The sequence below is a fragment of the Octopus bimaculoides genome, chromosome 25 (genome assembly GCF_046866305.1).
Source record: "Octopus bimaculoides isolate indiv1 chromosome 25, ASM4686630v1, whole genome shotgun sequence".
In the NCBI taxonomy this organism is placed as follows: Eukaryota; Metazoa; Mollusca; class Cephalopoda; order Octopoda; family Octopodidae; genus Octopus; species Octopus bimaculoides.
In genome coordinates this window covers 19,611-46,402 of record NC_142952.1, presented here as the reverse complement: position 1 = coordinate 46,402, position 26,792 = coordinate 19,611, and the positions used below count along the sequence as shown (strand labels likewise).

At 41.0% G+C, this 26,792-nt stretch overlaps 1 long non-coding RNA gene across 2 annotated transcripts; it reads left to right on the top strand.

The window, feature by feature from the left end:
- Positions 1-1,117: 1,117 nt before the first annotated feature.
- On the top strand, positions 1,118-26,792 carry LOC149131036 (uncharacterized). Of its 2 annotated transcripts, none has more exons than XR_016238455.1 (3): positions 1,118-1,335; positions 3,567-3,672; positions 26,644-26,792. It is a non-coding gene; the product is annotated as an uncharacterized LOC149131036 (long non-coding RNA). The 2 variants fall into 2 exon arrangements; XR_016238456.1 differs by lacking the exon at positions 26,644-26,792 and adding an exon at positions 4,142-6,751 and having other exon boundaries at positions 1,132-1,335.

The following is a 26,792-nucleotide window of genomic DNA, read 5'->3' as shown; positions in this document are numbered from 1 at the left end:
ACAACGATTTACGCCTCTTCCTCGCAGGGAACGACAATTTACTCTCCATACGCAACCCTCGACACCTACGCCGCCATCGTAATCAACTCTCGTCACCACCGCCGCCATCATACATCGCCCTCGCCACCACCGCCGCCATCATACGCCACCCTCTCCACTACCGCCGCCATCATACGCATCCCTCGCCAACACCACCGCCATCATATATCACCCTCGCCACCACCGCCGCCATCATACGCCACCCTCTCCACTACCGCCGCCATCATACGCAATCCTCGCCACCTACGCCGCCATCATACATCACCCTCGCCACCACCACCGCCATCATATTCACCCTCGTCACCACCGCCGCCATCATACATCACCCTCGTCACCACCGCCGCCATCATACATCGCCCTCGCCACCACCGACGCCATCATACGCAACCCTCGCCACCACTGCCGCCATCATACATCACACCTGCCACCACCGCCGCCATTATACATCACCCTCGTCACCACCGCCGCCATCATACATCGCTCTCGCCACCACCGCCGCCGTCATACGGTTCCCTCGCCACCACCGCCGCCATCATACATCACCCTCGTCACCATCGCCTCCATCATACACCACCCTCGCCACCACCGCCACCATCACATGCAACATTCGCCACCATCACCGCCATCATATATCACTCTCACCACTACCACCGCCATCATACGCTACCCTCGCCACCACCACCGCCATCATACATCACCCTCGTCACCACCGTCACCTCCGCCGCCATCATATGCCACCCTCGCCACCACCGTGACGTATGATGGCACGGTGGTGGCGATGGTGGTGTATGATGGCGGCGGTGGTGGCGAGGGCGATGTATGATGGCGGCGGTGGTGGCGAGGGTAATGTATGATGGCGGCTGTGGTTGGGAGGTTGATGTATGATGGCGGCGAGGGTGGCGTATGATGGCGGCGGTGGTGACGAGGGTGATGTATATGTATGGCAATCATTTACTTCAAGATCGTATTCATGTCTTTAACCCTTACCTATTGCTCAAGTAAGGGATCTCTTATTCCAATGGTTTATTCATTAACAGGGGAAATGTTAACAATCTAATCACTCATAACTAAAAAGTTATCAGAGACAGCAAATGTAAACACGAAATATTTGAGCAGAAGTTGTAATTAAGGCGTAAGTGAGAGAATGTTTCGGTTCTGTCAGGTGTCTGTTACGGAAGTGAGGATCAGATCATGCGTAATGTTGAGCGGAAGAGGTCAGATGGCAACTGGATGTCATGGAAACCGAACGTGTTTGCCACGAAGAGAGGAAAACCTTCCCCTCCACATTGTCGACAGGTAAGAAGAAAAGCTCATTTCTCCTTGTTTTTTTTCACGTCAACCCTCCTGTTTCTTAATTTTCCCTTCATACCACAACACACACGCTTTTGTGAGAATCAGAGGAGTGTTTATAATCCGTATATAACTTATACTGAAAAACAAAAACAAAAACAAAACAAGAATACATTCTGGCATTTTAAATGAAGATTTCCAAGAGTCTCTTCTTCAGAGTCCATTTAATCTACCAAAACCTCGCCCTTGCCTCAGCTTCCTATCATCTTTTCATTTGTCTTATTTCTTTCATCATTTTTCAACGACGACTTCGGTCTGTGTCTGTTTTTATGTATCTATGCGTTATAGATATAACGAAATCATGCCAACAATGTCTCATTTTAAACTAGAAGAAAAAAAATGCCTTACAGATCTATTCTCACCTGCTTCAGGTGTATATGTAAAATGCAGAAAACAATCGAAGTTTTATGCATCAAATGCATCTATTTTCAGTGCATCTGTTCGAGTTTAGTTGATACAACAGAGACAATGCTTTTATGAATTTCATAAAATGCGTTAAGGCAGTAATTATTATATTGTCTAATTTAAAGTCGAAGAATGTTTTGCGGATTTTACGCAATCCATAAATACACAAAAACAAAACAGGACGAGACACCCAACCCTTTAATTTATTCTTACCCCTCCTCCCAGTTCGTTTAATCTCACTTGACACAGAAATACCCGAAGTCGTCCAGTTATATTGTTTTGTTTGCAACGTCCTGTACCCAGATATGCATATATATATATATACAGGTAGATGAGGGTATGTACATGTATATATGCATATATATATGCATATACTTGCCTATTCCCCTTCTATAGTTGATTAATTTTTTCCTTCCCAGTATTTACAGCTAAGGCTACCTCGCATCACCAACTGCTTAGCCATAGATCTGACCTTCTTCTTATGAGCATGTGTTTTGTTATTATTATTATTATTATTATTTCTCAGCTAACACCCTATACTTCGGTTTTACACTGATTAACGCTAACATAAGGATACTAATATATAACAGTGTTATATGGACTGTTGGATATGTTCGTCTGAGTACCTTGTTTCATTGTTGTCTTGTGAGACTGTCGAAGTAGAATGTCATTGATAGATATGGCGGACTTGTTTATTTACAACGAACTTCGGTGAGTGCTTTTTTTGTGAAATGGCCCTCACTTGCTTCGAAACTTATATGTAAGGACTGACCATGTAACATCTTAGCTCGTAAGTTACCCCACAATTTCGTTTTTGTCTTGCTACTTAATGTTTTATTATGTTCTCCCTTATGAAAAAACAAGTGATAATTCCAGCTACCCTTTCTTTTTTTTTTGCTCCATTTTTTGTTATTATGCATATACTTATATATTATTTGTATTTTATTGAAGGAATCCCCGTTCTTCCTATCAAGTTCACAGGTGCCCTTAACTCAGTCAGACCCATTAAACTTCACTTTTTCCCACCCCTTTTTCCGGGATAACACTTAACCCCTCTCATTTTCATCTCCTAATTATGTGGTTACCCTGTTGTCCCTTTCTACCTGAAAACGACACGACAACAGCTGATAAAAGAAGAGAGATAATTTGACTTCACTAACTATTTCAGAAGAGGTACGCATACGCATTGCCTAAGTACTAAACAATGAAATGGTTCAGTGTTTTTAATTCTGGTGACTTTCGCTTATTGGCGCCTCAAGAGATGTTCTTGATCTGCGCGGGATTTGGCTGCTATTTCTCGCTGTGGAAGACAGGTGTCTATGATCTGTGCGGGATTTGGCTGCTATTTCTCGCTGTGGAAGACAGGTGTCTATGATCTGCACGGGATTTGGCTGCTATTTTTCGCTGTGGAAGACAGATGCCTAGAATCTGCGCGGGATTTGGCTGCTATTTCTCGCTGTGGAAGACAGGTGTCTATGATCTGTGCGTGATTTGGCAGCTGTTTCTAGCTATGTAGATGTCTCCAACGACTAGAACTCTAGAGCCTCAAGAGATTACTTTACTTGCTGTTAGTTTCAACAACAACCACTGGCTTCCAGTCCGGCTATTTGCAGAGACTGAATTAGTGGTTAACAGTAATCCATGTGTCCTGTTTCTATTACTCCTTCCTTTACCATTTGTAGTCACCATGTTTCTTATAGAAAACCTTTGAAAGACCACCCATACTACCTTTACACAGAAACTTAAGTAAGATCAATATTTCTAATACACAGTTTGTCAACATCAGTTACTGAGATGTCCAGAAGAAAATGAAACAAAGTGTTTCGGCCAGAAGCAACTCAAGTGGAGGTCTCCGATGAAATTTCCCAGCTCGTTCAGGTATGGTAGTATGTTATTGCAATTTGCAATTCGTTTTCTTTCTGAATGTCAAGTTTTATTGATTTCTCTTTCTTTACTAACATTGAAAACGCTTTGATATGGTATTTTACTCACTTGTTTAAAAAAAAAAAAGAAAAGAAAAAACATCCAAAGCTTTATTATTTTTTGTTGTTGTTATTTCATTTCCACACAGCAGAAATGTTAGAAGGTAAGTTTCTATTTAAAAACCTGATATATATATAAAAAAAAAAAAGTCTCACATTTTATGAATCTTCTAACCCCCCCCCCCCCCCACACACACTTCTGTTAAACTTTAAATCACTGTGAAATAGGAAGTTAGTATTGTAGAACAAAGATCAGTTTGATCAGATATGTTGGTATCAAAATGGTGTAGAGTTTCTTTTTCTTTTCTTTTTTTCTTTTGTTGGTTTGTAATATTTTAAGCCACTTCACTGAATTTCCTTTGCAGATTCATAGCTTCTTGAGAGCCTCCGAGAAATGTGCTGTTGGTCAGACCAAACTCAAACGAGTGCTCATCTCCATAGCCGGTGTGTCCACACTTGTTCTCAAAGGAAATTCCGAGTTGACTGCAGAGACCTGCAATGGCTGCTAATATTTTTAGAGATTTAGGACGATTTTGTCTCTTGATATTTGTGTTATTTTTTGAGTCCTGTATCTATTTTGTCCTTGTCTGCATGAGTGGCTCTGTGGTTAAGAAGTTTGCTTCACAACCACATGGGCTGACCAAAACTTTCAGAGTGGATTTGCTGGATGGAAACTGAAAAAAAAAAACTCATATATATGTGTGTGTGTGTATATATATATATATATATATATATATATATATGTATATAGATATAGATATACACACACACACACACACACACACACACACACACGTGTGGTTATGTACAAGGAGTGAGAGTGAACGAGTAGACAGGCATGAAGAAGCATTGGAGATTGATTTGCAGTGCTGCTCATGGGGGTTAATTGACGATGGTGACTTTGTATGGGGTGTCTCCCCCCACCCCTCCACTAGTACCAAGACCACCATCATTCACCCTAATTTCAAAATGTTTTTAAAACTTGCGTATATGCGCATGGCCTGTTAGTAATTATGGGTTGAATGACATCACGTAAAGTTTGATAATTTAAAAAAACTTTTTCGGTGTTGCAAATTTTTATGAATTTGTGTTCTGCAAATATCTTGTACAATTATGCAAGTCCCACCCCCATAAACCCCTGTGGATCCTCAAATTAGACTTAAATGGTATCGATCCCAGTAGGAATGAAAAGGGCATTGCTGGAATTTTTGCATAGATTTCAGAGGTATGTAAATGATAAATTGTTTTGATAACATAATTATCTGTTAGTAAATATCTTTTCCTTACACACACACACACACACACACAAACAAACAACCTTTATCCTGTGAGGTGTTGAAATTTAAAATTTTTTATTTTATTTTATGTTTTAGTTATTTTAGAACTTCAGACTTTGTTTTTCTATAATTCTATTTATATAAATTACCATATTGTGTGATGTTTGGGCTTGTAGAGACTGCAGTATATTGTTGGTTACTGTTATAAAAAAAAGTGACAAGGAATAGTCCTACAAAAATTAAAGTAAATTACATGTTACCAATTCTTTTAGTCCTGCCACCTCTGTTTACCATTCTTGTATACTTTGAAATGGACTTTGTCTCTGTAAAAATTTTTTGTTTACTCTGTACGTTTTCTTCCTTTGGCAACAATTTCTCAAAGATCAATTTAATTTTTCAATCGAACATTAGATCTGCAGGTGACTTGCCTGAACTGATATTTAGAATTTATTTAGCATTTCGTCATTGCCTAATTTTTTTTTTCTCTCTAGCACTTGCTTCAAAGTATCTACAAATCATTCTGCTTGCCCATTTGACCCTGGGTGGTAGGGCGGAGTAAACATGTGCTTGATTGCATGCATTTTATACAATTTTTTGAACTCATGCTGTAATTTATGTTCCATTGTCTGATACTGTGGTGTCTGGAACATAGTATTGAGCAAAAAGTTCATGCAGGAACTTTGCTACCTTCGCGGTAGGTTGACTGCACCTACATACTTCCGGCCACATGGTAAGGTTATCAACAATGTAGTAGGCACCATTCAGTGGTCCAGTGTAGTCTATATGGACAATGGACTCAGGCCATGATTGGTATTTGTGGTGCCTTGGCTGCTGGAACACAACCTCTACAAGATTATTACCAAATTTTCAATGTCCTTGTCCAGTGTCGGCCAAGACGCATAACTCCTTGTCAAAGCTTTCATTCTCGACATCCCCAGGTGTCCACTACGAAATTCATGTAATATCTGTTTCTGTAGGGCAGTTGGTACCACCACAGCCTTTCCTCAGCTTCAATGTCCCAGGCTTTGGGATTGATGTCGGTCAGTTTTAGGCTTTGCCTCAGCTGATCCTTGTATCAGTGGCATGGATGGCCACACAGTGGTCACCAGATAAAATCTGACGCAGTAGCTTGGTTTCTTTCATTCTTGCATTTGTGGCCTGTCCATTTCAGGATGATGGCCTCGATGCTATTGTTTTAATTTAATATTGAGATCACATGTTTTTGGTTTCTTTTTACAATTATATTTTCATGTTCTTGAATTCCGGATGGATTTGACGAAAGCCTCCTTGACTCTATCCACATTTTCTGTTTCTGGTTTTCCTTCAGCATCTAATATGATTGTCTTCTCTGTTCTTGAAGATATTTTATAAGGTCCTATATAACAAGGACTTAACGAATGAGGAGTGATTTCTTTATTACCCACAAGGGGGCCAGTGGGGACATATAACAATTAGAAAAAAAAAAACTTATGATAAAAATGAATGATAATGAAAATGAGCTACTTTATTTCATTATATTGGCTATGAAAGCCGTACATAGATGGAGTAGCTGCGGGCTGGACAAAGACATTGATGAGATGAATGATGAACACGATGATATTAATGGGAGAAGGCAGAAGTCACCCACCGAACTCTGCTTCTCTAAAACATTGTTCTTTTATAATTTACATATTTGAGGCAATAAACCTCTTAGCACAGTTTCTTATTGGACTCAAGCTCCTTACAATGAGGTACTAAGCCTCTTACTGCAGACGACACCATGTCCTTAAAATGAAGCACCTGCCTCTTACAACTCTTCTCATGGGCCACATGCCCCTTCAGTATGAGGCACTCATCTTCTTACAATCTTCCGACCCAAAGCGCCACTTAGCACTCCAACAGTGCCACGATCGGAAGCACAATATATCCTCAGGGAAGGAGTCCATTCAGGCTATGTCTCCTCCCTTGACAAGCCCTGTAAAAGAGCTCTCCCAACGCCTCCTCTCACCTTCTGGAGAAAACCAAATATTGTTCCTCCATTTGTTCGAGGTTACAACTTCCTCCGTCGGTGGCACAATTCCCACCGACGGGGCTTTGGAACATGCCAGCAGCGTGTATTAGCAATCATTTTGTTTGGCCAGGACATACATTCATGGGTTACTCTGTTTCTCTGGCACTAAAAGAGTCTGGTAAAACCAGTGGATATGTCACGGCAAATGTATTGGAATCAACTGAAATTGCAATGCAGAAGAATGTGATTTACCTGTTTCCAAAGCAGACCCTGAGCAGTTTAAGTGGGCCTTTCGTCAAACAATGCTGTTGGGAGGCATTGACCTGCCCCTGCAGGTGCCAAGTGGCAAGCCGACTGATTTAGGCTGGTTAACTTTGGACCCTGCCACTGCTTCATATTTCTTTTAATGGGGTCTTCTTCACGAGGTCGCTACCCTTCATCAGACACGAGAACGGTGACATCATCCACATATGCTGTTGCTCCCTTACCATAAGCGCCCCCACCCTCACCCCGCAGTCCCCAACCTCCGCAGCAGTGGCTCAAGGGCCAATACATACAGAAGCAGCAACAGGGGCAGCCCTGGCGAATTTAATGCTTGATTGCGAATGGCTTTGAGAAGAGACCATTCACCTGGACGACTGATTCGATGTCGCTATACATAGCATTGATCCAGCTATGGAAAGTTGAGCCCAGTCTGACCCCCACCAGATACTGATGGTCAACCCTATCGAATGCTGTAGACTGGTCTAAATTCACCAGTGCCCCACCCTTGCCAGGAATTTTTCCTACCTGCTCTATGGTGAAGCAAATGAGGTGAAGGTTGTCGTAGCAAGTGGAAAAAAGGGATCTGCTTGCATCATGATGAGAAGATGGTGTAAGGAAAGTATTTCCCAGCAGCGAAAGACAAGACCTGAGTCAATCAGGTGGAAACAGCCAGAATCATCTTCCTTAAACATTGCTGGATAAAATTTGCTAAGTTGAGGCAGAAATTTAGAGCAGTGAAAGATGAAACATTGGTAAAAAATGAAGCCAATAAAGGGATGTAGTTGTTGGTGGGGGGTCATTGAAGGCAGGTCCTTAGGGGTCACAGTTTTGGTAGGGTGCCATCTTCTTCGTTTGTTTTACTATCGACTCTCAGTTTGCTGAGGGGTAATGTTGTAAAACGTGATAAATGTTTTTTGAATACTTCAAAGGTTAATCCCAAATAAGGGAGCCAAAGTATTAAAGGCGTCTCAATATGGTAGAGGTCTGATGGATTTAATTGGTGAACCTTCTTCAATTCACCATTTGCCATCTTAAAGAAGAACGTATTGGGCCATGTGGCTCTGGGTTCTTTACATTTAAGAATTCCTTCTGACTGAACGAATTTAATCCTGGGTCTCTGTTTAGTGAAGTTGCGCCTGAGACTAAAGAGTAGCAACATTTACACAGACCCCACTTCTGTCTAATGATAGACATTCAAATGCAGTGAAACACTCAGTTTCTTTAAGTGATTTGTGTGTTTGTTTTTTTGGATTACAACTTAGAAACCATTTGCACAGAATTTGGTAGCTCTGTCTTACAATGCTGAAGGGATTGTTGTGCTTGATAATTTCCAGGTCAATAGTTTTAATTCCTAAGAAAATACCAGCTTGTTACCAATTACTTCCTAACTGCTATGACACCTTCAGGAGATGCTTCTCTTCCAGGTTTTGAGAACCAACTTACTGGGATACAACCTCTAATGGCTGTGAATCAGTCTGTACTTCCTTGTTCTCATACTTTGCAGACTTGGTAGGATGTAGCCTCCAATGGCTGTGAATCAGTCTGTACTGTCTTGTCCTCAACCTTTGCAGATTCAACTGTCTGAGGACGCCAGGACCTCCTCCACACACGTTGGAGTCTCAACTGCTTCTGCCACTGTTTGAACTTGCTTCTCTTCAATCTTTGGAGTCTCAACTTGCTATGGTTTCCTTTCTGATGTAGGTGCCAACGTGGGACTCTTATAAGTAGTTGGCACCCTAGACATCATTTCAGAGGAATTTTGGAAAAGCATTCCCCACAAATCACAACATGACCACAGGGATAGAATTTCATGTTGTATTTCTTTACTTCACACAACCTACATGGTGCCTGTGCTGTGAATAATAGCTTTAATTTTTCTTTCAACTTTGCATTTTTAAGTGGAGTTAATTCTCTTGCTTTTAAAGTAAAAATTTCCACTCTCGTGGATTAGATAACTAGCAACCACCACACCAGAGAGCCTTTCTCTATTTCGCATGTTGAGCTTCATGCAATACTTAACTAAAATGGTCAAGTGTTCCTCCTCAGAATGAAACACTTTCTTTACAGCAAGGTGCAGACAATTGTTGCCTTCTTTGTTCACAGCGTTTACGTCTGCACAAAAAAACTTCTTTTAAAAAAAAAGAAATTTTTAAATCCACACCATACCTAATATCACTTTTAAATGTCATGTCATACCCTAATTCAAACACAACTATGCTTTCCCATTGGACACCTCTTAAACTTCCTATGAGAAATAATGACTTTGTGCTGATAGAAGTAAATGAAAAAGAGTTATTATATATTATTATTCATAATTTACATTTGTTTTCTTATGGTAATCATAAATAACCCATGCTAGCATGGAAAGCGGACGTTAAACGATGATAGCACAAATAAATAAATAGTTGATATACTGGAAATTCTTTCTTTCGAATATGTAGAGGCATATTTATATAATATATATTGATCTTCGCTATAATTGTTTTAATTTTGTTGTTTTTTTATGTATTTGAATTCTCAATGCAAATACTCTTAAACATACGGATTTCGAACCAATATTTTGTGATTTAGCATTCCTTGAACATAGAATTTCATGTGTCTTTTTGAAATATTGTACTCAAGTGGCTTATGTACATAGATATGTATTGTTTATCAATCAAATATTGTATATAAGTCAAAATAAATTGTCGACTTTGTCTTTTTCAAAAATTATAATGTAAATAAATTGTTAGATTGTCAATTGTATTTTTCTATTTAATTTATTATTTGTAATTTATACTCCTATGTCTGTGGTATTCAACTGCTGTATCTGTGAACTGGATGTTTTACACTCCATTTAAGGAATCATTTTTTTTTTCTTTTGTTACATTATATATATATATATATATATATATATATATATATATATATATATATATATATATATATATATATATATATATATATATATATATATATATATATATATATATATATATATATATATGTATATATATATATATATATGTATATATATATATATATATATATATATATATATATATATATGTATATATATATATATATATATATATATATGTATATATATATATATATATATATATATATATATATATATATATATATATATATATATATACACACACACACACACACACACACACACACACACAGGTAGAAAGAACCCTCGTGTGTGGTTGATGCCAGTGTTGCCTGACTGGTTCCATGCCAGTGGCAAGGAAAAAGCATTCTAGCGTGGTCATTGCCAATGCCGCCTGACTGGCTCCTGTGCCAGTGGAATATAAAAAGCACCCACTACACTCTCATAGTGATTCGTGTTAGAAAGGGCATCCAGCCGTAGAAACCTTGCCAGATCAGATTGGAGCCTGGTGCAGCCTCCTGGCTGACCAACTAGAACCTTGGACAGAGAGAGAAATGAAGTTTACTGTCAATAAGTGTGAGATAACGTCCCACAACCTTACAACTCACACTAAGCTCTAATTCTCTTCTCTTACAACAGCATTCTATCTCTCTCTCTGTGGATTACTACTAAACAACATATATATATATATATATATATATATATATATATATATATATATATATATATACACACACACACACACACATACACCTTACATACTGATTGGCAGCAAGAAGGACATCCAACTGTAGAATCAAACCACAAATGAACCCATTAGGTTGCTTACCAACCACATGGTTCCGGGTTCATTCCCACTGCGTGGCACCTTGGGCAAGTGTCTTCTACTATAGCCTCAGGCCCACCAAAGCCTTGTGAGTGGATTTGGTAGACGGAAACGGAAAGAAGCCCATCGTATATATATATAATCATCATCATCATCGTTTAACGTTCGCTTTCCATGCTAGCATGGGTTGGACGATTTGATTGAGGACTGGTGAAACCGGATGGCAACACCAGGCTCCAATCTTATTTGGCAGAGTTTCTACAGCTGCAAGCCCTTCCTAACGTCAACCACTCAGAGAGTGTAGTGGGTGCTTTTACGTGTCACCCGCACGAGGGCCAGTCAGGCGGTAGTGGCAACAGCCTTGCTCAAAATGGTGTCTTTTATGTGCCACCCGCACAAGAGCCAGTTCAGGGGCACTGGCAACGATCTCGCTCGAAAATCCTATGAAGGCCAGTCAGGCGGTACTGGCAACGGTCACGCTCAAAATGGTGCATCTTATGTGCCACCCGCACAAGAGCCAGTCCAGGGGCACTGGCAGCGATCTCACTTGGCTTGCCGGGTCTTCTCACGCACAGCACATTTCCAAAGGTCTCGGTCAGTAGTCATCGCCTCGGTGAGGCCCAATGTTCGAAGGTCTTGCCTTACCACCTCAGCCCAGGTCTTCCTGGGCCTACCTCTTCCACGGGTTCCCTCAACTGTTAGGGTGTGGCACTTTTTCACGCAGCTATCCTCATCCATTCTCACCACATGTCCATATCAGCGCAATCGTCTCTCTTGCACACCACAACTGATGCTTCTAATGTTCAGCTTTTCTCTCAAGATATTTACACTCTGATGGGTATGCACACTGATATTACACATCCAACGGAGCATACTGGCTTCATTCCTTGCGAGCTTACGCATGTCCTCAGCAGTTACAGCCCATGTTTCACTGCCATGTAGCATGGCTGTTCGTACGCATGCGTCATACAGTCTGCCTTTTACTCTGAGTGAGAGTCCCTTTGTCGCCAGCAGAGGTAAGAGCTCTCTAAACTTTGCTCAGGCTATTCTTATTCTAGCAGCTACACTTTCAGCGCACCCACCCCCACTACTAACTTGGTCACCCAGATAGCGGAAGCTATCGACTACCTCTAGTTTTTCTCCCTGGAATGAGATAGAAGTTGTTTCCTGTTTGTTTACAGTGTTTATTGCACCTGAACATCTGCCACATACAAAAACTAACTTCCTAGTTAACCTGCCTTTGATATTGCTGCACCTCTTATGTGTCCATAGCTTGCACCGGGTACATCTTATAGAGTTACTACCTACTCCTTTTCTACATACTGAGCAGGGCCATCTACCTGAAGGGGTTTGTGTTTTATCTACCTTCCTACTTATTAGGATTTTGGTTTTAGCTAGGTTGACTCTAAGGCCCTTCGATTCTAGTCTTTGCTTCCACACCTGAAACTTCTCCTCTAGTTCTGAAAGTGACTCCGCAATTAGTGCAAGGTCATCAGCATAGAGAAGCTCCCAGGGGCAACCTGTCTTGAATTCCTCTGTGATTGCCTGGAGGACTATGAAAAATAGGAGGGGGCTGAGGACGGAATCTTGGTGGTCCCCTACCTCTACCCGGAATTCATTACTGTACTCATTTCCAACCCTCGCCTTACTGGCAGCATCTCTGTACATGGCTCGCACAGCTCTCACTAAATATTCTTCTATCCCAAGTTTCCTCATTGACCACCAGATAAGGGATCAGGGGACCCTGTCAAAAGCTTTCTCCATGTCAACGAAAGCCAGGTACAGAGGTTTATCCTTGGCTAGGTATTTCTCCTGCAGCTGTCTCACTAGAAATATGGCATCAGTAGTGCTTTTACCTGGCACGGACCCAAACTGCATCCCATCTAAATTGATTCGCTCCCTAATTAGTTGGGCTATGACCCTCTCCGTAACTTTCATAACCTGATCTAACAGCTTGATGCCTCTGTAATTATTTGTATCTAAAGCATCACCTTTACCTTTGTAGCAGTTGACTATGATGCTGCTACACCAGTCATTGGGTATGACTCCTTCGTGTATCACCTGGTTCGTAATACGGGTGACTAGGCTGTATCCAACACTGCCAGATATTTTGAGCATCTCTGCAGTGATTCTTGATGGGCCGTGGGGCTTTCCCTGTCTTCATACTCTTAATTGCTTTATCTACCCTGGTACTATCAACTCGGATAGCTGGTCCCTCTGTTGGGTCGACATACGGCAGGCTCTCTTTCTCCCATTCATTCTCTTTATTAAGCAATCTATCGTAGTGGCATCTCCAGACCTCTTTCTTTGCAGCCTCATTTAGTGCAAGCGTACCATCATCCATGCGAACACATTTCTCTCCTACGACATCACTATTCTCTCTCCTACACTGTCTTGCAACATGAAATACCTCGAGTCCTCACGGTGCACAACATTGGAAAATTTTTTCTTATCTGCTTCCCCTCTGATATATATATATATATATGGTAATCTTCCAGTTTCGAGGGGTTAAATAAATTACAAGGGAAATAACTGAACGACTTACCAGTATTATCCGTACTACTTTTTCTCTAAAACAGCATGCGACGGAATTTCTTTTTATAAAAGTTTAGGGTTAGGGTTAGGGTTCAGGTTAGATGTTGTGCAGCTGGTCTTCCACGAGGCATTTTCGATTTCTCATAAGAAACTATGATATTCAATCACGTGTGTGATTTATATAGAAACAGTTAACGTCAATCAAATCACGTGATTTATTTATAAACAAAGTAGTACGGATAATACTGGTAAGACGTTCAGTTATTTCCCTTGTAATTTATTTAACCCCTCGAAACTGGAAGATTACATATATATATATATATATATATATATCTTTTACCTGTTTCAGTCATTTGACTGTGGCCATGCTGGAGCACCGCCTTTAGTCGAGCAAATCGACCTCAGGACTTATTCTTTGGAAGCCCAGTACTTATTCTATCAGTCTCTTTTTGCCGAACCGCTAAGTTACGGGGACGTAGTAAACCCACCAGCATCGGTTGTCAAGCGATGTTGGGGGGACAAACACAGACACACGAACATATACACACACATACATATATATATATATATATATATATATATATATATATATATTTATAAACATAATTAAGGGATCAGCAAGCATTTGCTTCACCATATACCGAAGTACAGAAATAGCAGCTAAAAAAGCTGAAACTCCAACAGATAGCATTACTTGTAACTCACAAAGGCAAAAACAAGAAGAAAAAACAATGAAAACTAACCATTTAAAGTTAATCATAGACGTGTTCCTGGATTATGAATGATAAAATTCAATTTCCGTCATCGGTATGATATTCCAGTAGTACATTCTGAAAGAAGCCCATCATATATATATATATATAGGTGTAGGAGTAGCTGTGTGTTAAGTAGCTTGCTTACGAACAACATAGTTCCGTGGTTCAGTTCCACTGCATGGCACCTTAAGCAACTGTCTTCTACTACAGCCTCGGGGCCGACCAAAGCCTTGTGAGTGGATTTGGTAGATGGAAACTGAAAGAAGCCCATCAGTGCCACCTTGGGCAAGTGTCTTCTACTATAGCCTTGGGCCAACCAAAGCCATGTGAGTGGATTTGGTAGACGGAAACTGAAAGAAGTCAACCTTATATATATATATATATATATATATAGATGTAGGAGTGGCTGTGTGTTAAGTAGCTTGCTTACGAACCACATGGTTCCGGGTTCAGTCCCACTGTGTGGCACCTCAGGCAAGTGTCTTCTACTATAGCCTCGGGGCCAAACAAAGCCTTGTGAGTGGATTTGGTAGACAGAAACTGAAAGAAGTCAACCTAATATATATATATAGGTGTAGAAGTGGCTGTCTGTTAAGTAGCTTGCTTACGAACCACATGGTTCCGGGTTCAGTCCCACTGTGTGGCACCTCAGGCAAGTGTCTTCTACTATAGCCTCGGGGCCAAACAAAGCCTTGTGAGTGGATTTGGTAGACAGAAACTGAAAGAAGTCAACCTAATATATATATATAGGTGTAGAAGTGGCTGTCTGTTAAGTAGCTTGCTTACGAACCACATGGTTCCGAGGTTCAGTTTCACTGCGTGGCACCTTGGGCAAGTGTCTTCTACTACAGCCTCGGGGCCGACCAAAGCCTAGTGAGTGGATTTGATAGACGGAAACTGAAAGAAGCCCATCATATATATATATATATATAAGTGTAAGAATGGCTGTGTGTTAAGTCGCTTGCTTACGAACCACATGGTTCCGGGAGTTCAGTCCCACTGTTTGGCACCTTGGGCAAGTGTCTTCTACTATAGCCTCGGGGCCGACCAAAGCCTTGTGAGTGGATTTGATAGACGGAAACTGAAAGAAGCCCATCATATATATATATAAGTGTAGCAGTGGCTGTGTGTTAAGTCGCTTGCTTACGAACCACAAGGTTCCGTGTTTAGTCCCACTGCGTGGCACCTTAGGCAAGTGTCTTCTACTACAGCCTCAGGCCAACCTAAGCCTTGTGAGTGGATTTGATAGACGGAAACTGAAAGAAGCCCATCATATATATATATAAGTGTAGCAGTGGCTGTGTGTTAAGTCGCTTGCTTACGAACCACAAGGTTCCGTGTTTAGTCCCACTGCGTGGCACCTTAGGCAAGTGTCTTCTACTATAGCCTCATGCCAACCGAAGACTTGTGAGTAGATTTGATAGACGGAAACTGAAAGAAGCCCATTTTATATATATATATTTGTGTAGGAGTGGCTGTGTGTTAAGTAGCTTGCTTACGAACCACATGGTTGCGGGAGTTCAGTCCCACTGTGTGGCACCTTGGGCAAGTGTCTTCTACTATTGCCTCAGGCCAACCAAAGCCTTGTGAGTGGATTAGATAGACGGAAACTGAAAGAAGCCCATCAAATATATATGTATAGGTGTAGGAGTAGCTGTGTGTTAAGTAGCGTGCTTACGAACAACATAGTTCCGTGGTTCAGTTCTACTGCGTGGCACCTTGGGCAAGTGTCTTCTACTACAGCCTCGGGGCCGACCAAAGCCTTTTGAGTGGATTTGGTAGACGGAAACTGAAAGAAGCCCATTTTTTATATATTTATATATTTGTGTAGGAGTGGCTGTGTGTTAAGTAGCTTGCTTACGAACCACATGGTTCCGGGAGTTCAGTCCCACTGTGTGGTACCTTGGGCAAGTGTTTTCTACTATTGCCTCGGGGCCAACCAAAGCCTTGTAAGTGGATTTGATAGATGGAAACTGAAAGAAGCCCTTCATATATATATATAAGTGTAGCAGTGTATGTGTGTTAAGTCGCTTGCTTACAAACCATATGGTTCCGTGTTTAGTCCCACTGCGTGGCACCTTAGGCAAGTGTCTTCTACTACAGCCTCAGGCCAACCCAAGCCTTGTATGTAGATTTGGTAGACGGAAACTGAAAGAAGCCCATCTTATATATATATGGGTGTATGAATGGTTGTGTGTTAAGTAGCTTGCTTACGAAGCATATGGTTCCGGGGGTTCAGTCCCACTGTGTGGCACCTTGTGCAAGTGTCTTCTACTATTGCCGTCTATACTATGCCCCCACCACTATTCCAAAGCACTTTCAACGAAATTGGAAAATACGTCTTGGAACATTCATAAATGTAAATCATTATAGTTATCTCTCTTAGAATGTGAATTATAGTTTTGAATTCAAAAATATAATTTTTTATTCTATAACAATTTACTTTCCGAAAGTTCCAAGACGTCTTTTCCAATTACCTCCCTTAGAGGACAAGAAGGACAACTCTTGATATGACTTTAAAATAGCAAGCGTTTAAGTATTATCTCCCTTTAAAACCATGGAGATAATGGCATAATTGTACCCTAAGGATTTTGGAAGGTCATAACTTTGAGAAAAATGAATATTTTTTAATGAAATTTTCAATGCAAATATTATTTATTATGGAGATTCTGAATATACAAAAGATTTCGGTGAAAGTGTTGTGGAATGGGAGTGGGGGGACAGAATAAACGGCTATATTAAAGGACACCTGCCCAAGGTGCCACACAGCGAGACTGAACCCCCGGAACCATGTGGTTCGTAAGCAAGCTACTTACCACACAGCCACTCCTGTGACAATAGGAAGCAGAACTGTGTCTATTGTCTGTTAGTGCTTTCTCTACCGTAATGTTCGCGAATTTGAGAATCCTCCTTCCACTAGCAATTACAATTTTATTCGTTGATCATTTTTTGCCTGTAACCCTTGCTTTGCTTTGTAGACGTCACGGCCCATTGGAATACCTGGCAACAGGCAACTCCTATAAAAGTCTCATCCGAGAAGGTCCGCCACCCCGTCTTCTCGCAGCTGGGTCTAGCGAAGAGTGGGCTTATTTACAATTGAGATATTCATACTAGAAACAAACCATTGGACATAGGTGTAACGGCGTTGTCTTTGAGCTTCGCGAATGCTGCAACGAGACCCTCAGAATAGATGCCACATGGATGTTCGGTGCGTTGGCCTCCAGCGATGAGCGTATAGTCCTCACTCACATTAAGTGCATGGCTGTCCACCAACAAAATGTGATAATCGCTCGTGTGCCTGGATCGGGACGATATTTGTAGGGCAAGTGTCTTCTACTATAGCCTCGGGCCAACCAAAGCCATGTGAGAGGATTTTTGGTAGACAGAAACTGAAAGAAGTCAACCTTATATATATATATATATATAGGTGTAGGAGTGGCTGTGTGTTAAGTAGCTTGCTTACGAACCACATGGTTCCGGGTTCAGTCCCACTGTGTGGCACCTTGGGCAAGTGTCTTCTACTATAGCCTCGGGGCCGACCAAAGCCTTGTGAGTGGATTTGGTAGGCGGAAACTGAAAGAAGCGCGTCTTATATATATATATATATATATATATATAGGTGTAGGAATGGCTGTGTGTTAAGTAGCTTGCCTACGAAGCGTATGGTTCCGGGGGTTGAGTTCCACTGTGTGGCACCTTGGGCAAGTGTCTTCTACTATATCCTCGGGGCCGACCAAAGGCTTGTAAGTGGATTTGATAGACGGAAACTGAAAGAAGCCCATCTTATATATATATAAGTGTAGGAGTGGCTGTGTGTTAAGTAGCTTGCTTACGAACCACAAGGTTCCGTGTTTAGTCCCACTGCGTGGCACCTTAGGCAAGTGTCTTCTACTATAGCCTCAGGCCAACCGAAGCCTTGTGAGTGGATTTGGTAGATGGAAACTGAAAGAAGCCCATTTAATATATATATATATAAGTGTAGGAGTGTAGGAATATTTTTTAATGAAATTTTCTATGCAAATTTTATTTATTATGGAGATTCTGAATATACAAAAATTTTCGGTGAAAGTGTTGTGGAATGGGGGTGGGGGGACAGAATAAACGGCTATATTAGAAGACACCTGCCCAAGGTGCCACACAGCGAGACTGAACCCCCGGAACCATGTGGTTCGTAAGCAAGCTACTTACCACACAGCCACTCCTGTGACAATAGGAAGCAGAACTGTGTCTATTGTCTGTTAGTGCTTTCTCTACCGTAATGTTCGCGAATTTGAGAATCCTCCTTCCACTAGCAATTACAATTTTATTCGTTGATCATTTTTTGCCTGTAACCCTTGCTTTGCTTTATAGACGTCACGGCCCATTGGAATACCTGGCAACAAGCAACTCCTATAAAACTCTCATCCGGTTGTCAAGCGATGGTGGGGGAACAAACACAGACACACAAACACACATACCTATATATATATATATATACATGTATACGACAGGCTTCTTTCAGTTTCCGTCTACCAAATCCACTCACAAGACTTTGGTGAGCCCGAGGCTATAGTAGAAGACACTTGCCCAAGGTGCCATGCAGTGGGACTGAACACGGAACCATGCGGTTGGTAGGTAAGCTACTTACCACACAGCCACTGCTGCACCTATATATATATATATATATATATATATATATCTTTATATATTATACTTTTACAACAAGAAGGGTGACCTGGACTTTGAAGTATCAGCCTAATGCCCTCCATCAGACTATCTAATGGGCCAGGACTTCGAAGTCCCTGTCAGCCTACTCTACATACGATATTGAGTCATTCTTCATTTTCTTGTTGAATTGTTCTTACTCTAACTTGACAGGAAAGCAAACATTTATTACACGCTTCTCTTTCCCTTTCTCTTTCTCTTACCCATTTGGCTGCGGCCATGCTGGAGCACCACCTCGAAGGGTTTAGTCCAACGAGTTGACTCCAAGAGCTTGCATTTTTTGAGCTGCTAACTTATGGGGACACAAACAAACCAACTCTGGTTGCCAAGCATTTTTGGAGGAGAATCACAATCACAAGTATGCATGCACACACACACACACACACACACACACACACACACACACACACACACACACACATGCACACACTCAAACATATATATGTGAGTGTGTGTGTGTATATATATATATATATATATATATATATAAACAGGGCTCTGTCTTAGGACCATTGCTTTTTATAGTCGCTCTCTCAGATATGCCTTCAAGTGCCCAGATAGCCACTCTTGCAAGCTACGCAGACAATACGAAAGTCTCGCATAAAATACAGAACTCCAGCGATGTTGCACATCTGCAGCAGGAGTTGGACTCAGTTTACAGATGGGCTGAGGATAATAATATGCTGTTTAATGCTGAAAAATTCCAAGCCCTGCGCTACCAACGTCCAAAACTGAATATGAAACTTACAGAGTACACTGGTCCACAGGGAATTTCAATCCCTGAGCCTAAATCAGTGAGAGACCTGGGTATCGACATGAGTGATGATACCTCTTTCCACGTGCACATTACCAGGATGGCAACAAAGTGCAGACGATTGGCTGGATGGATCCTGAGAACATTCAGAACCAGAGATAAGGAAACCATGATGATCCTCTGGAGGACATTCGTCCTCAGCCGCCTGGACTACTGCTCACAGCTGTGGTCACCCAGCAGTGTGAAATTAACAGCAGACCTTGAAGCAATCCAGAGAAGATTCACAAAGAAGATTGTCTCTTTGCAACTGCTTGGCTACTCGGAAAGGCTGAAACCGCTAAGACTCTACTCCCTGAGAGAAGGCGGGAGAGGTATGCAGTAATATACATCCGGAAGATCCTGGAAGGAATTGTGCCAAATTTTGGCATTGAAAGCTACACCAATGCCAGAACGGGACAACACTGCATAGTGCCAAAGATCCCAGCAATGCTGGACCTCTTCCTGTCGAGAGTCCCAGATGAACCTACTTCACGGCAAGAGGTGCAAATGAGGGTTGCTAAATCAAACTCCATTCTTCACCATGTGCCACATATTGTAGGAAGCTCCCTGTAATAACAGTGTAGTAACACGGCGGTGCATCAGCATGGCCGCAGCTCTAAGCTGAAACTATAAACAACAAACAACAATATTCTGTTGTGTCTGGTGAGAGTCATTTTCTTATTGTGCCTTAAAATTTAACACACTCACCGGTTAAATTTCCACTTATTTCTTATTTTTATTTTCCTAAAATTTTCGTTGTGTCTTGCGACCTTTTCAATAGTCTTGACTCTCTTGAGAAATAAGTGGAAATGTTACCGGTGAGTGTGTTAAATTTTAAGGCACAATAAGAAAATGACTCTCCCCAGACACAAAAGAATATGCTTCAACACATGAAATCACATAAAGAAATCTTGCAAACCAAATCCCAAAACGAAATATATATACATATATACATATATATATACATACATGATGGGCGTCTTTCAGTTTTTGCCTACCAAATCCGCTTACAAAGATCTGGTTGGTCTAAGGCTACAGTAGAAGACATTTGACCAAAGTGCCATGTATTGGGACTGAACCTGGAACTATGTGGTTGGGAAGCAAACGTCTTACCACTCAGCCATGTGCATGTGTGTATATAAATACGATTGATTGTGTGAGTGGTGGGGGGAAGAAATATTTGAAAACATTGTGGTGAGAGGAGAGAGAGAGGGAGAGAGAAGGTGGAAGAGATGGAGAAGAGGAGGGGCAATGACACAGGAAGCAGTTGCCTTGATGAGAAAGGAATCCTGGGGGCAGAAACACGGAAAACAATGGCATTTTCATTACACCGGTTCTAACAATATTTGTGACAACAACAACGTTAATAATAATAACAATAATAGTCACTGTACCAAAACCTAATAGTTTCTGATTTCGTTCAAATATACATGCGAATGTATATGTACACATACAGGTAAGTGGGTGTGTGTGTATGTATATATATATGTATATATATGTATGTATATATATATATATATATATTCTCAGCCCAAGAATTACAGCGTGATGTGCTGCTTGACTGGTCCCCCCCCTCTCTCTCTCTCTCTCTTTATATATATATGATGATGATGATGATGATCTTTTCTCCCGCCATGCCTCTGTCTACCCCTCCATCCTCTCTCTCCTTCGTAGTTTTCCTTAAGGTCTTCAGGTTCTGGCTATATATAAATGAGAAACCCATTCTAAATTATCTCGCTGACATACTACGACGAAATACCCAAGATGCAGATAAGATAGAGATTTTTTATTTATTTACGGCCTCAAACATCTCATAATACCTTGCGCTTTAGTTTTTGCCCCCTATTATTTATCTTGTTCCTCTCCATGAAATTCAATTGAATTCAGTTGTTGTCTTAAATTCATGCTTATTCATTTTCTAAGCTTCCTAAATTCATGCTACGTTATATTCTAATCACCCAGAATTCATTGCTCTTTTAAAAAAATTACGATTTATGCATTGTTGTCTCTCAAATATTTAAAATCTACAATTAAGAGACCTATCTACTCGCTGGCGGTAACCCGCCCTCCCACACCCTCCACCGGAAGTTCATTCCTCTGTCATCCCACCCCCTCCACCGGAAGTTCATTCCTCTGTCATCCCACCCCCTCCACCGGAAGTTCATTCCTCTGTCATCCCGCCCCCTCCGCCGGAAGTTCATTCCTCTGTCATCCTGTCAACCTCGGCTGTCTCCCGGAACCCATCTAGTGGCCTTGGCCATCCTCTCCCCTACCTTTGGGTAGCGCATTAAGGTTGAGAAATGTTTGCAGGTTGTAGGTACTGTTTTGCTTATGAATTCTTCCAATTGCAAGTTTTCTTTTCAGGTACACGACACTGCTTTTCCCCTTCCCAGGCTACAGGCCCACACCCCCAACACCCATACTGTTAGGATTGGCACTCTCAACGTCGGTACGCTGAAAGGTAGATCTGGTGAAATTGTTGAGATGCTTGAACGGAGATGCGTAGATATGTGCTGCATCCAGGAAGTAAGATGGAGAGGAGGTTCTGCAAGGTTCCTCACAGGCAAAGAACACAGGTACAAGATTTTCTGGGCAGGGAACACTGACGGGGTCGGGGGCGTAGGAATACTTCTAGCGGAGAAATGGGTGGATAAGGTAATCGAGGTCGTTAGAGTAAGTGACAGAGTACTTAAGATCAGACTAGTGCTTCATCATAGATTAGCTACTGTCATCTCAGCCTATGCACCTCAACCTGGGCTACCAGATGGTCTGAAAGACCAATTCTATGACACCCTCTTGCAAACTACCCTGTCGACGAGTGACAGGGACCTTCTCTTTGTGGCTGGAGACTTCAACGGTCATGTCGGACGTCGTGCTGGGGGCTTCCATGGCATACATGGAGGCTATGGCTTCGGTTCCCGCAACGAGGAGGGAACCAGACTGCTGGAGTTCTGTGATGCAACCAATCTTATGGTCTGCAATACCAACTTCAGGAAACCTGCCAGTCACCTAGTCACCTACCGCTCCGGCAGACACTCTAGCCAAATCGACTACATCCTCGCCAGAAATAGGGAAAGAGGGCGGCTTATAAATGCCAAAACCTACCCTGGCGAAGAATGTACCCCACAACATAGATTAGTAGTTAGCGACTTTGGGATTAAGGCAAAATGGGTGCCCAGAATTAGACAGGCTTGGAGAAGAAGGGTGTGGAAGCTTAAAGACCCTGCAAACGGACAGAGACTTAGAGACAAGTTACTTGAAGCATTTAACGAAATAGAAGGGGATATAGCATCATACAACGTGGAAGACAATTGGAGATTTCTGCGGGACAACCTGTTGAAAGCCACCGACCAGATTTGTGGGTGGTGTAAGGTCCCCTCCCAACCCAGAGTAACGTGGTGGTGGAGAAAGGAGGTAGACAGGGCTATTAGACAAAAGAAACAAGCTTGGAAGGACTGGAAGAACGGTGGTAGCAGGGAATTGTACCAATGTGCCAGAAGGGAGGCTAGGCGACAGGTTTATTTAGCCAGAGGGGAAGCAGATAAGGAAAGATTTGCCAATGTTCTGCGCCGTGAGGACCAAAGACTCGAGGTATTTCGTGTTGCAAGACAGTGTAGGAGAGAGAATAGTGATGTTGTAGGAGAGAAATGTGTTCGCATGGATGATGGTACGCTTGCATTAAATGAGGATGCAAAGAAAGAGGTCTGGAGATGCCACTACGATAGATTGCTTAATAAAGAGAATGAATGGGAGAAAGAGAGCCTGCCTTATGTCGACCCAATAGAGGGACCAGCTATCCGAGTTGATAGTACCAGGGTAGATAAAGCAATTAAGAGTATGAAGACTGGGAAAGCCCCCGGCCCATCAGGAATCACTGCAGAGATGCTCAAAATATCTGGCAGTGTTGGCTATAGCCTAGTCACCCGTATTACGAACCAGGTGATACACGAAGGAGTCATACCCTATGACTGGTGTAGCAGCATCATAGTCAACTGCTACAAAGGTAAAGGGGACGCTTTAGATACAAATAATTACAGAGGCATCAAGCTGTTAGATCAGGTTATGAAAGTTACGGAGAGGGTCATAGCCCAACTAATTAGGGAGCGAATCAATTTAGATGAGATGCAGTTTGGGTTCGTGCCAGGTAAAAGCACTACTGATGCCTTATTTCTAGTGAGACAGTTGCAAGAGAAATACCTAGCTAAGGATAAACCTCTGTACCTGGCTTTCGTTGACATGGAGAAAGCCTTTGACAGGGTCCCCCGATCCCTTATCTGGTGGTCAATGAGGAAACTTGGGATAGAAGAATGGTTAGTGAGAGCTGTGCGAGCCATGTACAGAGATGCTGCCAGTAAGGTGAGGGTTGGAAATGAGTACAGCAATGAATTCCGGGTAGAGGTAGGGGTCCACCAAGGTTCCGTCCTCAGCCCCCTATTATTTACCATAGTCCTCCAGGCAATCGCAGAGGAGTTCAAGACAGGTTGCCCCTGGGAGCTCCTCTATGCTGATGACCTTGCCCTAATTGCGGAGTCACTATCAGAACTAGAGGAGAAGTTTCAGGTGTGGAAGCAAGGTCTAGAATTGAAGGGCCTTAGAGTCAACCTAGCTAAAACCAAAATCCTAATAAGTAGGAAGGTAGATAAAACACAAACCCCTTCAGGTAGATGGCCCTGCTCAGTATGTAGAAAAGGAGTAGGTAGTAACTCTATAAGATGTACCCGGTGCAAGCTATGGACACATAAGAGGTGCAGCAACCTAAGAGTTTCTGATTTTGTTCAAATATACATGCGAATGTATATGTACACATACAGGTAAGTGTGTGTGTATGTATATATATATATATATATATATCATCATATATATCTATATCTATCTATATATATATATACACTCACACACACATGTATATATATATATATATGTATATATATATATATGTATATATATATATATATATGTATATATATATATATATATATATGTATATATATATATATACACACACACACATGAAAATATATAAATTCAATTGGGGTATTGACTTTGTAGTTTGCTTTATAAAGCCTGTCTGCAGGTATTGGCTATCAGATAACATTTTACAGGGAATATTGATCGTATCGCTCAACATGCATCTGTAATCCATAAAGTACCAATAAGGTTTATATAAATATAAATATTAACAAAGAGAATGGACAGAGAAGACTTGCCATTTGTCAATATTACTGGATTAATACTGATTCAATCTATTATTTCATATATTATATATAGTAATATTTCAGCAATGATTTTCTGGTAAAAAAATGAAACAATTGTAGCATTATGCCAAAAGATGTGTTGCTCAACCCATTCTCTTTGTTAAAACTTATATATATATATATATATATATATATATATATATATATATATAAGTTATTGCTACTAGTATTGCTACTCTAGTATTATTGCTACTCTAGTATAGCACTAGAGTAGCAATAATTGGGTACCCTCCCAGCAGTATACTGGATAGATACTATCCCTTAGTGGGTTGAACCCCCAACCCCTAACTCTCTCACGTTATATATATATATATATATATATATATATATATATATATATATATAATATATATATATATATATAAGTATTTATATATATATGTGTATGAATGTGTGTGTAGATGTATGTGTGTGTGTAGATGTATGAATGTGTGTGTAGATGTATGTGTGTATATATATATATATATATATATATATATATATATATATATATATATATATATATATATGTATATATATATACATATATATGGACACACACACACACGCACACACAAGTATAGGCACAAGAGGTTTGATTGTGAAGTTTGTGGTGAGCAATGAAAAGAGTGTGAGTGGCAAATTCTCTCTCCTCCGAACCCCCCCCCCTGCTCCACCATCACTGTCACCCCATTCCCACCACGACCCCCTCTCCTTATCACAATAACTATTTAGAGTCCTTTGATGGCTCATCTATCGCCTGCTGCATCAGTCGTAGTTGTTCCGCGATCTCAAGAAGCTGTTTGGCCATATTTTTATTCAACTTGCGAGGGGCTAGACCTGCCCCTTGCCTGTTTGAAACTTGCTTCCCCACTTGTGGCTTTTCCTCAGTGTCTTGAATGATATGTCTGGAAAATGGAGAGAGAGAGAGAGAGAGAAAAGCAGAAAATTAATATAGAAAACAAAAAACAATGAATTACGTGCCAAAAACAAAAAAAAAACAAAGAACATAAACCTTTCTACACACACACACACACACACACACAAAGTCATAAATGACAGAAACAGTTTGATGAAATTTTATTTAACAATAACAAAATTCCAATATCTTGACAAATTATTTTCTAACTTAAAAGCATGTAAATAATTTATATTATTCTATAGAATGAGAAATAAATATACACTCCTTGTTGTTTTCTCTTCTCCTATATATTCTATGTGTTTTGTAGAACGATACATTAAGGAGCTTTTCTAGCAGCTCCACACTATTACTTGAATGCCATGAAGATTCCGTCCAGATTTTCTGATTGTTGTTTAAGTTATTTGGGAATGTAATGTCGGTGGAGTTGCCTCCCCTTGACTGTCTCCCGGTTTGTTTTCGATAAGCTTGGGTTCATTTCTGTGTATGTTTTTGGTTTATTTTCCTTCAGCAAGGGCTTATCCGATGCCTATTCTACGATGAACTGTGTTTCGTAGTTAATAAACAAATTGCTTTGTCTTTGCCAGCCTTGTAGCGAGTTTGTTTCTTCAGCTTCACAAGTTGTTTGCCACAGTTTAAAGACACTTTCCAAGCGTTGACCATCTCAATGTTTCTTTAATTCGTTGTAGATTTCCTCATCCATGTTCTTCAATTTTTCTTCATTGCTCAGCGCTCTAAGCTTAAGCAGTTCTATTTCTGTCTTCATGTTTTCCAAGTGTTAGTTTCTCCCATAATTGTCTTTGTTGGTCCTGTTCGTTTGGAATACGTTTAATTTGGA